The 14,550-nt window shown below is 33.0% G+C and overlaps 1 protein-coding gene across 35 annotated transcripts in view; it reads left to right on the top strand.

Annotated features, from left to right (window-relative positions):
* The window catches only part of ZBTB20 (zinc finger and BTB domain containing 20), an 814,450-nt gene that overhangs the window by 91,310 nt on the left and 708,590 nt on the right, over positions 1-14,550 (top strand). For 5 of the 35 annotated variants that reach the window (XM_077993859.1, XM_077993890.1, XM_077993875.1 and 2 more), the window contains exon 2: positions 2,413-2,506. The exons of the other annotated variants lie outside the window; for them this stretch is intronic. The gene's annotated coding sequence lies outside the window, so the exon portion shown is untranslated. The remainder of the gene's footprint in view (positions 1-2,412; positions 2,507-14,550) is intronic. 35 annotated transcript variants of the gene reach the window in all.

Genomic DNA, 14,550 nt, shown 5'->3' on the forward strand with positions numbered 1-14,550 from the left:
CTTTATAAACTAGTTGGATCAGGATTTGAACTTAAGACAGTTTACCGTAGATCTCATTCTCTTAAAAATAGAATCAAGAAAATGGGTGTTAAAGAGGTTGTTTGAGTAATGATACAAAGTTCAACATGGCTAGAATATAGGTATGCCCAAAGGAAGATAGTAAATGACCTTGTTTGATCTTGTTGTCTTAAATAGTATTTTATATATCAGTGTTTTGGGTGAGAAAATAAGGAATTGCTATACAATTTTCAGGTTGTTCAAAGATAAAACACTGAATAAATATAATTCTGGTATTTTATTTCAAAATATTAACAACATAACCAGATACCGTATAAAAGACATGGTTGTCTTTTTTATATATATATAAAAATATGTATCTTATATGGCATATATTTATATACCATATAAATATGGTATATATTTATATTTATACCATATAAAAGACATAAACCCTGAAATTTGTATGACATAATAGGGAGAGGTATACACTTGAAATTAATGTCTTCTGTTGCATAGAAAAAATTTTAGCTTGGATATACTTTCCTGATCATAATGTACAGAAGGGAAACCTAAACAGAGCACCGTGATCACACTGAGATTAGGAGATAGAAATTTAAATTCAGGGAGATGAGGCAGTAGAATTTGCAGGTAGAATACTGGAGGAAGGGAGATATACAGACAAGGAGCTTCAGAAATCTGCAAAAGGATTGCCTTGAGCCTATTGAATGCTGAATATTAAACTGTGCATACTTTGGGTAAACCTCCAGAAGGCCAGCAAAGAACAACCAGAGAGCTGAAGAGGTGAACCACTCCTAGAGCTTTCGGGGATGGGAAGTGTTTGAGTTTTTTTCTGCCAAAGCGGAGAGACTTTGTTAATAGCCAGGGAAAAGAGATCCCAAAAAGGATAATTCTTTTTCAGTAGGGCCTAACAAGCCTGCCCTAATAGAGCTTAAGAATAAGACTCAAAAGAACCAAACTGATTGCAAACTATTAACCAGCCTGCCAGAAAAATGTCTAATAGTCTAATACTTTGTAAAGAAATTTAACAAAATTCAGCAGTCCAACAACAAAAAGTTTATGATGAATGACATCAAAATAAAATTTACGTTACATGATAAAGCTGGAAAATGTGATATGTAACTGGGAAAAAAATTACCAATGAAAAAACATTCAAAAATGACAGAGATGATGGAATTAGAAGAAAAATATTTTGTAACAGCTATTATAAATATGATCAAGGATTTAAAGGAAAACTTGACTATGATGAAGAGAGAAATGAGTGACATAAAAGGGAACTAAATGGAACTTTTAGAGACGAAAAATATATTTGGAATGAAAAAGTTTACTACATTGGTATAACAGGATATTAGATACTACAGAAAAAGGATTAGTGAATGTGAAGACATAGCAATAGAAACTATCCAATCTGAAGCACACACACAATCTGAGAAAAAAGATTGAAACAGACACACAAATATAACCTCAGAGATTTATGGGACACTACAAAGCAGTTTAACATGTATGTTAGTCCTAAAAAGGAGGTGGGGAAGGAAGGCTGAAAAATTACTTGGATAATGAAAGGCTTTTATATATATGTATTTGTGTATATAGTGTATATATATTATATGTAGTATATAATATATAGTGTGTATATATGGTAAATAAATAAAAATATATATAGTAAATAAATAAATATGTGTGTGTATATATATATGGAGTCTTGCTCTGTTGCCCAGGCTGGAGTGCAGTGGCGCATCTTGGCTCACTGCAACCTCTGCCTCCTGGGTTCAAGCAATTCTCCTGCCTCAGCCTCCTGAGTACCTGGGACTACAGGCAACCCCCACCTTGCCTGGCTAATTTTTATAATTTTAGTAGAGATGGGGTTTTGCCATGTTGGCCAGGCTGGTCTCAAACTCCTGACCTCAAGTGATCTGCCTGCCTCAGCTTCCCAAAGTGCTGAGATTAGAGGCATGACCCACCATGCCTGGCCACTGAAAATATTTCAGATTTAACTAAAACTATATTTACAAAGATCTAGAGATTTCAACTATAAGTAAGAGGAGAAAAATGAAGGAAATGGCATCAAGACACATGATACTAAAATTGTTGAAAACAATTGATAACAAGAAAATCCCCAAAAGAGACAGGAAATGGAGGCATTACATACAGGAGGAAGACAAAAATATTAAATACTTCTTGTTAGAAACAATACAAACTAGAAGACTTAGAATTTCATTGGTATGGTTTGACTATGTCCCAAATCTCATCATGAATTGTAGTTCCCATAATCCCCGTGTTGTGGGAGGGACCCATGGGAGGTAATGTAATCATGAGAGTGGTTACCTCATGCTGTTCTCATGATAATGAGTGATCTCTGATGGTTTATAAGGGGCTTTTCCCCTTTTTGCTCAGCACTTCTTGCTGCTGCCATGTGAAGAAGGATGTGTTTGCCTCCTCTTCCGTCATGATTGTACATTTCCTGAGGCCACCCCAGTTGTGCTGAACTGTGAGTCAATTAAACTTCTTTCCTTTATAAATTACCCAGTCTTGAGTATATCTTTATTAGCAGTGTGAGAATGGACTAATATAGACATTTTTAAAATGCTGAAAGATAAAAAGTCAACCTAGAATTCTATAAAATTAAGATTTTTGGAAAGAGAAATCATCACCCACAGACAAGCACTACAAGATGTGTTAATGGAGGTTCTTCAGGAAGAAGGAAAATGAAACCAAGTAAGATGGAAATTTATAATAACACAAAGTAAAGAAGAGTACCAGAAATAGTAAATACATGAGTAAATATAACATACTTTTTTCTTTTAAAATTTTATTTAAAAGATAACTCTTTGCAGCAAAATAATTAACAGTGTATTGTGGGTTATATAGTAGATGTTTGACATAAATTACATAAATAATTGGAGCAGGGAAATAGAAATGTGTTGTTGAAATGATCTGATATTATATATGAAGTGGTATATTATTATTTCAAGGTAGCCTTGATAAGTTAAAGTTACATATTGTAAACCTTACAATAATCATTACAAAATAAAGAGATATAACGATAAGGCCAAAATAGAGATAAAATGGAACATTGGATACTCAACTAATTCAAAAGAAGGCAGACCAAGAGAAAAAAAAAATAAAGAACACATGAGACAGAAAAGACATACGAAGTTAAAGTTAATGGATTTAAACCTATATCAATAAATGCAATGACAAAAATTGCAGTCAATAATTGCAATGACAGTTGCAATAGCAGCTCATCCACCAGGGGTGTTGGAGAAGACAGAAGGATGATGAAATGGTGTTGACTGTTTTGACTCTATAATAATTTTGAAAAATATGTTTAAGTAATTAGAATATGTAGATTATTTTTATTCTAAACAGAGAATTTATACAAGCACATATATTCTGGAATAGATAAGCTCAAAGTATGCTGCAACAGAATGACTCCAACTCCTTGAGGCTCTCATTAGACACAAACCTGTTATTGTTAAGTAGCTATGTCTCAATCCAAATTTTCTGGCTAAGTAAAAGAGAATAAATTCTTTCTTATTCTACTTCTTTGCTCCTCCTTTTCTCATATTAAGCCCAAACACCCTATAATGAAATATGGATAACCACTTACGTAAATGGTATAACAAAACTGAGATGGTAAGATTTGGCTACTAAAGATCTAGGTAGCTTTATGATTAATTATTTTCTGGATATAAACAGAAGATCCTCCTGATGCTATCCACATACCCTCAGGCAACCATTAGTATAGTTTGGTATTTTAAAAATGACTTTTGAAGAGAAGACACTTTTTAAAATGCAAAAATGGCAACATATAATACATATTATTCTATAAGCTAACTTTTTAAAATGCAAAAATATGAAGATGCTTGTTTTTCAAGTATTTATGTGTATCAGTGCCCATGACTCTTTGCAAATCATGCATGACTTGTATGATTATTTCTTTAGGATAAAATCATTGCCAGGTTGCAGGGGCATGAGTGAGCACATATAGGGTTATGATGCATATTGCCAGAATACTCTTCAGAAATGCTTTACCTCTCACAGGATTGTGTTAGTTTCTCTACCCTCTCATTGATACTAAACATTTTCAGTCTAAGCCAAGGTAAAAAGTGATACCCATGACCTTTTCATTTTGTATTTCCTTTATTTTTTGAGTATCTCTTTATATGTTTACTAGTCATTTGAACTACTGTGAAATTTCTATTCACTTACTTGCATGTTTTTTATTCTGCTGTAAAAATGTTTTACATACTCCCATACATGCTTATATGTATCTCATTATTTTGTAAGACTGTATTTTAAAGATATTCCCTTTTTGACATATATAAAATATTTTCACCCTTTGGCATTTGACTTCTAACTTTTATGTGGAATTATTTACTCTAAAGATGTTTTCAGTTTTTATGTAGTCATATCTCTCAACTTTTTGAGGTTTCTTTACCTTGGATTATGCTAAGGAACATTTTTCTACCCCAAAGCTATGAAAATATTCTTAGTGTTTTCTTATAATACGTTTATTGTATTGTTTTCTATAATTAATTTCAATGCTCTGTATTTATTTTAGTGTATGAATTTCACTTGCTTAGCTAATGAAGTAAACATGAGCCAGCAAAAGATTATGAAACATGGTAAACTTCTGTGATTGATAATGATAAAGTTATAATATTAATAGAAAAATAAAAAATGACATTCATTGAGCTTTTATTGTCTTCTAGGGACAGTGTTTTTAAAATTCTTTATCTTTACAACAATGCGATATGTTAGATATTCGTATCTCTATTATCTCATTGTAACGGTGAAGAAACAGATTCAGTAGCTAACCCTGATTTTTCATACTGGGTGTTTGCTATCTATTGTCATATAACAAATTACCAGAGACTTAGCAGCTTAAAACAACAAACATTAATCTTACTATTTCTGTGGGTCAGGAATTTGGGGGCTGCTTTACTGGGTGCTTCTAACTCAGAGCCTCTTATAGGTTGCAGTGAAGGTATTGGCCAGGTCAGTGGTCATCTAACGAATAGAGAAATCTGTTTCCAAAATGGCTTAATCCTATGGTTCTCGGTAGGAAGTCTCAGTTTCTGACCACAAAGTCCGCTCTGTAAGGCTGCTTGAATGTCCTTATGACATGACAGTTGGTTTCTCCCAAGGCTAGTGGTCAGTGAGAGAGAGAGGTTACCAGGAGGGAGCAAAATATTGTAAGTTAGAGGGAGCAAAAGTTTGTAAATTAAAATTACTCTGTGGCTATATATATTAGTGATAAGAGAAAGAAGTCCAACAAACTGGGACCTTCATTGTGTACATGGCTTTGTCTCAAGGAGCCCCTGGAATGTTTGTCTGCTGTCAGGAATACATGGACTCCTATAAAAGTTTTGATTTCTATAAGAACTCAGACCTGAGGTTGAAGACCTTCTACATGAATTAGCAGGAGAATTGAGGCAAGTCCTAACCCTTCTTATAATTAATTTCTGCATTTTCCTGATGCCTGTAAGTCACTATAAGAGTAAAATACTGAGTGTGAAAAGCATAAAGAGCTAAGAAAAATCAAAATTATTGTGTTACTTTTATGAATACATGTAGGGATATTAATCATCCCACTATGGACCAACCTGGGAGCCATTCCTAGTTTTTTATTTGTTTTATGATTTATAATAATCAGAGTGTCAAATCAGTTGATTTTGTATTATCTAAGTAATTGTTGCTTGCACGATAATGGTTAACCTTAAATATTCCTCCTGTTTGGCAAATAATTAATTATGCATTACTAATTTTCACTGAACTATGTAGTCTTAGCCTAGAGAGACTCAAAATAGAACATGCTGTAGTGTTCTGATGGAATACTTGACTGGGAAAAGATTTGAGTTGGGGTTCTAATGCTGCTACTGAGTAAGTGCAAAAATGTGAGATAATTCATTCCATCTATCTAAGCCTAAGTTCTTCATTTTTAATATTAAGACGTTAGTTGAGAAGCTTACAAACTTGCTATGATTCAAATTGTTGAGCTTAAATTAAAAAAGTTTAAAGAATAATTAAACTGGATGACTATTCAGTGCTTTCCCAGAAATACAAATGAAAAAGAACAACCTATGTTGAAAGTTGACATGGTGGCTTTTATTGCTCCCTATAAACAGATCATTTGATATTTTTATCATAATAAGAAGTATTTTTTCACAGCTATTTCTCTATAGTTTGTGTCTTCATAAGTTGAGTCATAGGCTTTCTGTCTTGGGTGTGTGAAAAGCATTGTGTATTTTTCAATGCCTCACATGTTAAAATTTGGAATATTTAATTTTACAAAGCAGATATTGATTAATGGGAGACAGTCGGCTACGATTATGCCTACAGAGTAAAGAACTAATTTAAACAATTTAGCATGAAAGCCCAATTTAATTGAAATTGCAATCATTCGTAGTTTATGGGAGAGTTTTTTGCAATGTAGTGATAAACCAACCACAAACTAAACCCAATAAAATCTTTGCAACGTGTCCTAATACCAATACATTCTGTTGTTTTCATCCTTTCTTCCTCTTTATTTTTCTGGATATTATCATCTTAATCTCTTAGAAGTTTGATTCAGAATTTAAGTATCAGACTGGTTTATAGGGCATTCAAATAATATAAGCAGAGAACAAATTATTCGCAGGTTTCAATACGGAAATTCTTAAATTATAGAATGTATATGTATTCTAATGAAAGTTAGGATGAAATACAGTAGAATCTCTTCAATAAATGTAAGTTGATATACACATATTTAATTTACACAAATTTAACTATATGCATTCATTTAAAAAAGAAATTTATATCAAATTATTGAGCAAGTACTCTCACTATTCCACTTAAATAAGCTCTTGCTGATTAGTGAACTCACCGCTCTGAGAGAGATTGGAGTTATGGTTGGCTTCCATCCCTGTTTACTTCTCAGGATGTGGGCATCTTGCCATTCTGAATGGTTCTAATATTTGATGACACCCAAAAATACATAGCTTTGACCTAAAACCAATTCAGTTACTTTATATGGTTTTGAACTGAAATAAAAGCAAAACAAATAAACAAGAAACATTTCCAATGATGAAGGAAAAGAAAAGCTCTGTTGGATTCATAGGGAGAAGATTTATAGTCTCCAATGTGTTACATCTTTTAAAGGGATAGATCAAATATTTTAAAGTCACTATTTCTCGTTTGGATTTCACAGGAAAACAACATAGGCTTTGTTTTGTACTTCTTTATCTGTGGTTAACAATATTTAGTTCAGGGTGAATTACTATTCTTGAAAGGGGAGCTAAAATGGCTAAACCACAGCAGAGAGAATTATAGGCAGTGATGTCAGCATTCAGATTAGCCTTCACTGTGGGTTTTAGTGAAGAGTACAAAAAACTGAAGAGTACAAAAAACTGAATGACCATAGAGATTGATTAGCTATAAAGATTTTTGAAATTAATTAAAAATTCAATTAAAGAAAATTGTTATTAATAAAAACAATTCAAACATCAAAATGTTTACAGTGCTCATTTTACAGTGATGGGATTCTGAATAATTTTATTTTCTGAAATTTCTAGCTTTTTGCATTTTCTGAGTTTCCTATAATAGCATTTATGGTTTATAGTGAAAATTAGATATACCTCAAACATGATAACAAAACTCTCAGTAATTTAAATTTATGATTTCTTAAATTAGCTCACTTTTGTGTGTGTGTGTGTGTGTGTGTGTGTGTGTGTGTAGGATAATCAGTGATAGGAATGAAAACTTGACAAGCTTCTTCATGAACAAGATATTTGTCTTTTAGTTAAACTTTGCAGGAAGATGAATTTCCATTTATTATTAGAGCATAATTATAATCTCATCTCTTTAACTCCATATTTCTTTAGTATACGAGATAGTACTGTGGTCTAGTCACTTTTTTTTTTTTTTTTTTGAGAAAGAGTCTCACTCTGTCACCTAGGCTGTAGTGCGCTGGCGCAATTTCCACTCACTGCAACCTCTAACTCGCTGGTTCTAGCGATTCTCCTGCCTCAGCCTACCGAGTAGCTGGGATTACAGGCATGTGCCACCATGCCCAGCTAATTTTTGTATTTTTATTAGAGACAGGGTTTCACCATGTTGGCCAGGATTGTCTGGACGGACCTCGTGATCTGCCCACCTAGGCCTCCTAAAGTGCTGGGATTACAGGCGTGAGCCACCGTGCCTAACCACACTTTTATCTTTAGAAAGTTTTATATATCATTAAATTGTGGCTAAAGTCTCATCAATTAGGATTTCACTGGTATCGTTTGGCTCTGTGTCCCCACCCAAATCTCATGTTGTATTGTAATCCCTAATGTTGGGGGAGGGACTTGGTGGGAGGTGATAAGATCATGGGTGCGGATTTCCCCCTTGCTGTTCTCATGATAGTGAGTGAGTTCTCACCGAGATCTGGTTGGTTAAAAGTGTGTAGCACTTCCCTCTTCACTTTCTCTCTCCTGCTCTTCCATGGTAAGCCATGCTTGCTCCCCCTTCACCTTCTGCCATGATTGTAAGTTTTCTGAGGCCTCCCAGCCATGCTTCCTGTACAGCCTGTGGGACTGTTAAGTCAGTTAATCCTCTTTTCTTCATAAATTACCCAATCGGAGGTAGGTCTTCATAGCAGTGTGAAACTAGATGAAGACAGAAAGTATAATTCTAAATGTATGATAATTCTTTGGAAAAAGAACTTGCTGAAATTTGTCTTACAAAAAACGGGTTTGTCAAACACAAAGATACTATGGCCAGCATTTCCAGAATGATTTCTCGCCAGTTTAGGAGAACAAACTATTTTAGGAGAACAAACTATTATAACTGTAACAACATTAATTCCTGTCCCAACAATTTACTAATCAACAGCTCTTACTTCCTATGAATATCTATGTATTCATTTAAAAAAGAACCTCTTCATATTAATCCTGGCCCCTATTAGCTTTAATTTGTTGGTCTCTAAACTCCTGCCCATCTATCATATCAGCTTAAGCATCACTTTCTCAGTGAAATATTCCCAAGCATGTCAATTTTTTTTTCCTCAGATGCTATCATGGAATCTCATTTTTCTTTCCAAAATCTATTTATAATTATATAATAATTTTACGATTATTGATTAATGTCTGTTTCCCACAAGGCATTAGTAATATGAAAACAGAATTGTGTCTGCTTTTTTCTTCTCATTGTCACCATAGGAACTAACATACTACCCAAAATATAATAGGACCTTAATAGTCATTTAATTATTATCTAAATGTCTGAATGAATTATTGAGTGAATGTACCTAGCAAAAATATTTAGCCAAGATACCTTAAGCTTTAAGTTTTAGTATTGGGGTAAAATTTCTGTTAAGTCATTAATAATTTAAATAACAGCATTTTGGAATTTCTGAGTATTGGAATTGAAGCTTACACCTGAAATTGAAGATTGTGCTAAAAAATGGTAGATCATTATTTTAAAAACAAAAATTTGTAATTTTGTCTTCTTATGATTTTGGATTGACTTTGTTTTTCTGTTGTTTCTAATAGAGTTGTAGAGTAGCTTTCATCTAATTACCATCCTTTTATTGTTACCCTTTTCTGTAGAGAAAACTACACAGTGATATTTTAACCATATGTCCGTATCAGTGGACATATTGATCATAGCCTTTAATCAGAACTGTCATATGCACATAAAAGTTTTGGTAAAAAGTTCCCTAAGTTTACATGCCAGTTAGCCTGTATGCGTGAGATGGTATGTGACTGCATATTTATGGTAGGGATTATAGAAAGTGAAATAAAAGTTAAGAAATCATTGAGAGATTCAGAGGACCCATAGGAATGCATATATTCTTAAAGTATCATAATTAATAAAATATATTAAAATTGTTTTTATATAAACAAACATAAAAGTGTTTGATAATATAATTCTAGTTTTGATTTCTAAGATGAAGAGAGCTTAATTCATTCACTTAATCATATATTTATCAAATGTCATACATGCCCCTAAATAATGTAAGTCTAAGTTAATGAATTTCATATTTTATCATAAAAAACCCTTTTGAAGGGAGCTTTAGATATGAGAGACAAGTATTTACTTATAATTTCATAAAATATGCATAATTTTAACTAGTCATATAAAATAATATTTTAATTTACTAATATTAATTTTCAATCCTAACTTTGTGAAAGTTTTATTCATATTCTTCACATACATTTATAAAATTAGTACCTTTTCAGTGTTTTCTGAACCACATCATTTTTGGTTTTACCTAAGTTATTTCAGTTATAACATGTTTTAAATTCATCTTTGATACTGTCACTTAAAATTTCATCAGAAGACACAAATACCATTTCCATAACTTTATGGGAATTTTTTCAACACTTGTTCTTTAAGCATATATTTATGATCTCTACTATATAACGATATAATCTTTTGGCTATTTTATATGATGTTTGCGAGGCATATTTAAATCAGCATCTAACATTTGCAATTGTGAAAAAAGTTTCCAGAAATAAAAACTAAACTTGTATTACATTTTATTTTGCCTCTATTTTTAACTATTCTAGCCGATTGACCTGTAAAGCTGTGACAAACCAATACCAATTGAGGTCATTTCTTGCTAATAAATCTTTCCTAAATACTGCTTTGTTGTTTATAAGAAAGTAATTGGAAGTGTGGCTCATAATATGAGAGTCTTTCTTCTGAGAAATAACATTGACTAAACAGTTTGCCTTATACCGGTTGAGCATCCGTAATCTGAAAATCTGAAATAACATACTCCAAAGCCCAAAACTTTTTGAGCACTGCCATGATTCCAGAAGTGGACAATTTCACACCTAACTGTACTTGAGAGGTGCACAAAATTATTATAAAATGTTGTACAAAATTACTTTCAGGCTACATATATAAGGTATATGTGAAACATAAATTTTGTGTTTAGACTTGGGTTCTATTGTAAGAATATTTCATTATGTGTATGCAAATATTCTAAACTCTGAAAACATCTGAAATATGAAACACTTTGGATAAGGAATACCCAACTTGTATTCTGAAATATATTTAGTCAATACTTGTTCTTTGTCTAGGTGCTAGAAATACAAAAGTAACCACCAGATACTCCTTTTCTTTGAGAATGTATGGTATAGTGGGAGAGTCAGGCAGGGCATTGGACATTTTCAATATCCTATAATAATTGCTGTTGAGTGATAATTTCTCTCTATATATACCAGAGAGGTATAGAGTCACAAGAAGGGCCACTTAACCCAAGTCAGGGAAGACTTCTTACAGGACATGATGGCTAACAGAGCACTGAAAAGCTGAGTAGGAATTAGCCAGAGTTACAAGTATTAAGTGTCTTATAAGAAGAGAAACAGCTTATTAACAAGCTTAGCATTAAAAAAAAAAGTATATGACAGGTTCACGGGTTTGCATATCGTTCACATAGTTCAGTATGAATGGAGTAAGTTTGGAGGTTCAAGTATGTGTACCTGTGAAAGGTGAGGTTGTAGAAGCAAGCTAATACATGCATGGATTGCTATAAATCCTTTTTTACATAGAAGCCTTTAATAAATACTGTTTTATATATCATCCAAAAATTACTGTTTTAAGACAAGTGCTAAATAAATGCTCAATTTAAGTGTAAATAACAATTTAAAAATAGTCACATCTTTATAAACAAAGGGCAAATTGTTGGTTTCACTTCCTATTTGTGTGAGAAAAGACTAATGGATGACCTTTCACAATAGTCCTTAATACATAAACTTTGTGAGAGTAGCGACTGTGAATTTGATTCATTTTGTGAAGCTTATGGTTGCTTTGAAATGTACATAGTGATAATCACCTCAACATTTGTTTTAATTTAGTCAAGATTATTTATCTTACCTGAAATGACAGACATTTCTGTTGGGATACTATTATGATTATCATTATGATTTATCAGTATAAATCATATAAACCCAAGGCCCTGACTTTGACATAGGATTTAAACTACATTAAATAGGCAGACCTTGAAATGGTCTCAAAATGAGTTGTTGCATAGGCTTGTGTGGGAACTTTTCTATCTGAGTCAAACCAGGTCAGGAATATAAAGCTAACTGAATTGAGATAGAAATAGTAGATTTGTGTGTATGTGAAGATGTGATCCAATTAAGAAAAGATTTAGGATTTAATTTAGAAAATTTTGTTAGCTTTTTTTTTTTTTTTTTTTTTGAGACGGAGTCTCGCTCTGTTGCCCAGACTGGAGTGCAGTGGCGCGATCTCGGCTCACTACAAGCTCCGCCTCCCAGGTTCACGCCATTCTCCTCAGCCTCCCGAGTACCTGGGACTACAGGCGCCCGACATCATGCCCGGCTGATTTTTTGTGTGTTTTTAGTAGAGACGGGGTTTCACCCTCTTAGCCAGGATGGTCTCGATCTCCTGACCTCGTGTTCTACCTGCCTCGGCCTCCCAAAGTGGTGGGATTACAGACGTGAGCCACCGTGCCTGGCCAGAAAATTTTCTTAGCTCTTAATAATTATTAGTTTTGTTTATTACAAAATCATGAATATAGCATCTCTGGGACTGAGGAATTATCACAATTCCAGGTCATTGTGTGGAATGCAGGCCTTGTAAACAGTTTCATTATGCATGAAGTTAACTTTAGTATAGTGAAAGCTGTTCACCACCAAATTAGATCCTGAAACTGATTTGCTTGTGTTTATCTCAACCAACCGTCATTTAAGAGGATACAGTATATATAGTATGTCTGGGTTAATATGTTTTACATAAATTGCAGATTGTTTACATTTATTAAATTTTGCATTATTCATTGTTACCTTTCTATTTCCAATTCACAAAAATGTATCAGTAGTTTAAAGTAGATTCATTAAAATATAAAAATATGAAAATTCTAACAATAATTTACAATAATGATTGTAAGTATAAATAGTGAATAGTTTTCTGGGGCAATAAAATGTACATTTAATAAGTGCTGGGAGAAGTGAGCATGCAAGTGGAAGGATTTCGTACAATCGGCTTAAGAAGCACAAATAGAAAGCCCAGTGACAAATACCAGCAGTCCTTTTTCTTCCTGGTTTCTCTGGTTCCAAGTATGTTGTCTTTTCTCAAACTTTGTCAAATAATCAAAGGAAGCTATTGAAACTTTGTTTTTGCCATTTTACTGTTTTCTGGTACAAAATAGGTGACTTTTATTACTAAAGGTGAAAAGATCAAAACTACAAAGACTTCATTCAGAATTGTACTCCTCATAGCAAAAACAGTTACAAGTAATGTGCAGGATTGCTTCAAAACTAGTAAATCAGCCTCAAAGATGATGACAAATATGTTCAGTGGGAAAGCAGAAAAAGTATTGATAAAATTCCTTTATCATACCAAATTGTTGGATTTTGCATTATATCAACATATTACTGTATTGTGGAAAAACAGATACTATTTAACGTATGTGGTAGCAGATAATTAAATTTTAAGCTGGAAGGTCTAAATAAGCTCTTGGCATTTGTTCTGTGAATATGTGAAGAAATGCTTGATGACGTTTGTTTTTCTTATCACTGAAAACCCATACTCTATAATAGATATTTGTGTGTGTTTGTTTTTAATAATTATTTCCTGAGCTGTGATGTTGATTGAGAACGTGTCATTGTGACAGTATGGAGAACCAGACTTGCCCATAGCAAGGAGAGGGAGGTTTTTACGTGAATGGAAATGTTGTTTTTTAAAGTTATTTCATAACCTACATTTTGCAACTATGAATGAAAAAATGAAAAAATATTTCTTCATAATACTTGTTAATCCTATAAAAACTATTCCTATAGTTTCAAGTAGTTTTATTAAGTCATACATATCAATCCTTAAGTAGCCTTGACCTATTAATTTAAGATCAACAAGATTTTTAGTTGAGGACAAGATAGCAGAATTTCTTTAGAATATAAATTTTGGTACCTATGGCTCAATGATCATTGAGAACATGACTCTTACCCAAAATTTGATGTGTTTACTCATTTGGGGGGGAAATAATTGATGCCACATTATTAAGCCCTTTTAAAAATAATCTCCGGGTGCAAAACATGAAGAAATACTTTTTTTTCTAACAACTTTATAGGACTGAGTGCTGTCAAAAGATGAATTAAGAATCCATTTTTTCTCCATCTTCCAAGTTAAAACCTTCAACGTTTTAGGTTTGTGTGTAATAGAATTTTTGACTTAGCATTTGTTACATTTTGAAGGTAGTCTTCAGTGAGAAACCTTTTCATAACCTCTGGGTTGATGCTTGTTGCAAATTATCTAGAACTACCTGACAGAGCCATCTCGAATTCAGTATTAATCTCAGTGACCTCGAAGTATGTCATGATTTTCTGATTCAGTAAAAAAACAAAGAGATTTTAAAATTATTTTTCTGGATAAAAATTTCACCTGATCTATGGCTCACACAATTTATCACTGAGCCAGTTAGAGGTACCTTGATGAAAGATTGTAAACAATGGCATTCCTCCAACTAAAACTGGTGGTCCACATGCTTGTTGAACCCTCATCAAGTGATCTAGCAGGTGCCAACAGTTTGAGAACAGT

Source organism: Macaca mulatta, chromosome 2 (assembly GCF_049350105.2).
Source record: "Macaca mulatta isolate MMU2019108-1 chromosome 2, T2T-MMU8v2.0, whole genome shotgun sequence".
Classification (NCBI taxonomy): Eukaryota; Metazoa; Chordata; class Mammalia; order Primates; family Cercopithecidae; genus Macaca; species Macaca mulatta.